The following is a 2114-nucleotide window of genomic DNA, read 5'->3' on the forward strand; positions in this document are numbered from 1 at the left end:
CTGGAGAATAGAATATTGGAAATTACACAGTCAGAGGAGCAAAAAGAAAAAAAAAAAAAAATGAAAACATATGAAGAATGCCTATGGGAATTATAAAACAATGAAAAGAGGACGCCTGGGTGGCTCGGTTAAGCAACTGGCTTCAGCTCAGGTCATAATCCTGGAGTCCTGGGATCGAGTCCCACATTGGGCTCCCTGCTCAGTGGGGTGTCTGCTTCTCCCTCTGACCCTCTTCCCTCTCGTGCTCTCTGTCTCTCATTCTCTCTCTCTCAAATAAATAAATAAAATCTTTTAAAAAATAAATAAATAAAAAACACAATGAAAAGAAACAACATATGCATTATGGAAATCCTAGAGAAAAAAAAAGAGAGAGAAAGGGACAGAAAGTATATTTAAAGCAATAATGGCTGAAATCTTCCCAAACCTGAAGAGAGATGAGCATCCAGATCCAGAAAGCCCAAATGATTCCAAATAACTTGAACCCAAATAGGGTTACACTGAAACACATTATAATTAAATTGTCAAAAGTCAAAGAGAAAACATTTTAAAAGCAGTAAGATAAAAGAGAGAAGGGAATCCCTGCATAACTACAGGTAGATTTCTCAACAGAAACTTTTCAGCCAGAAGAGAAAGGAATGACATATTCAAAATATTGAAAGAAAATAGCTGTCAACCAAGAATTTTACACCTGGCAAAGTGGTCCTTCAGAAACAAAGGAGGGATAGTAAAGACTTTCCCAAACAAACAGAAGCTGAGAAAGTTCATTACCACTAGACCTGCCTTACAAGAAATGTTAAAGGGAGTTCTTTAAGTTGAAGTAAAATAATGCTAATTAACATCATCAAAACAGGGGTGCCTGGATGATTCAGTCAGTTAAGCGTCCAACTCTTGATTTTGGCTCTGGTCATGATCCCGGGGTCCTGGGATTGAGTCCCACATAGGGCTCTTTGCTCAGCAGGAGGCTGCTTCCCCCTCTGCCTGCTGTTCCCCCTCTTGTGCTCTCTCTTTCCCTCTCTCTGACAAATAAGTAAATAAAATCTTTAAAAAAATGTAAACTGTAACAGCAATAACCTAAAATGTGAGAGGAAGAAGTAAAAATGTAAAGTATGATAATTCTATTGAAGTTAGGTTGTTATCATTTTAAAATAGAGTGTTACAAGTGTTTAAGATTTTTGAAGTTTGAAGATCAGTTTATCTTTCTATAATTAAATTAGGAGAAAAAAATGAAGAACCCACTGGTAGCAGGAAGGAGCAAGAGTCTTCTAGGGTCTGGCATTTGATGAGATAGATAGTCACTTACTGTGCATTTCCATTGTTTTTCCATGGCAGAACATACAATAGAGACTTGGGAATGCACATGCCTGAAGCCAGGTTACTCTTATTTCCATAACTATGTTGCTTGCAGGGCTATTGATGCCTCAGTAGTTGGCTGTGCCCCAGACCAATGGGGGGCTAGTCTGTTGCCACAGATCTTTATCTCAGTCTTCATTTCAAGGAGGGCACTGCTATGTGCTCTCAGCCAGAGTCTCTTGTCCATGGTTCCTGGTTTGGTTGACAACATCCTGCTCAATACAACTTTTATCATCACAGCTTGAGATATAATGACGGATTTTGGCCCAAGGAACCTGATGGCAAGCATTAAAGGGACAAGTAGCCACTTTGTAATGTCAGGATGATTCTTTCTATACTTGATAAGATGATAAGGAAACCTGCAGACCCTGATCTGGTGGTTCTTATTATAGGGGCATTGTAATAGCCTTTAGGGTCCAGGGAATTGATATAAGTTTCTTCCATGTTGGAAATGAAGGAGCTGAATCCAAGTGTTCAGTGGAGACATGCTCTCCCCACAATCACCTTCTCCCCACATCTGCACCCCAGGAATGCTCATGTCCAGCCTAAGATATTTTATATAAGGCTCATGATAACCACAAGAAAAATCTTTTGATAATTACTCAAAAGACCATGATAAAAAGTCAAAGCAAACTGATATCAAAATATATTAAAACACATAAAAAAGCAGTATAAGAAGCAAGGAACAATGGATCTACAAAACAAGCAGAAAACAATGAAAAAGGGGCAATAGTAAATCTTACCTATCAAAAATTTAAATGTAA

General features: G+C 38.3%; 1 pseudogene; it reads right to left on the reverse strand.

The window, feature by feature from the left end:
* Nucleotides 1–1218: 1218 nt before the first annotated feature.
* On the reverse strand, nt 1219–1818 carry LOC112825657 (gametocyte-specific factor 1 pseudogene; annotated as a pseudogene).
* Nucleotides 1819–2114: the final 296 nt, after the last annotated feature.

Source organism: Callorhinus ursinus, unplaced genomic scaffold (assembly GCF_003265705.2).
Source record: "Callorhinus ursinus isolate GAN/ISIS: 27379988/994484 unplaced genomic scaffold, GSC_fseal_2.0 scaffold4, whole genome shotgun sequence".
NCBI classification, from domain to species: domain Eukaryota; kingdom Metazoa; phylum Chordata; class Mammalia; order Carnivora; family Otariidae; genus Callorhinus; species Callorhinus ursinus.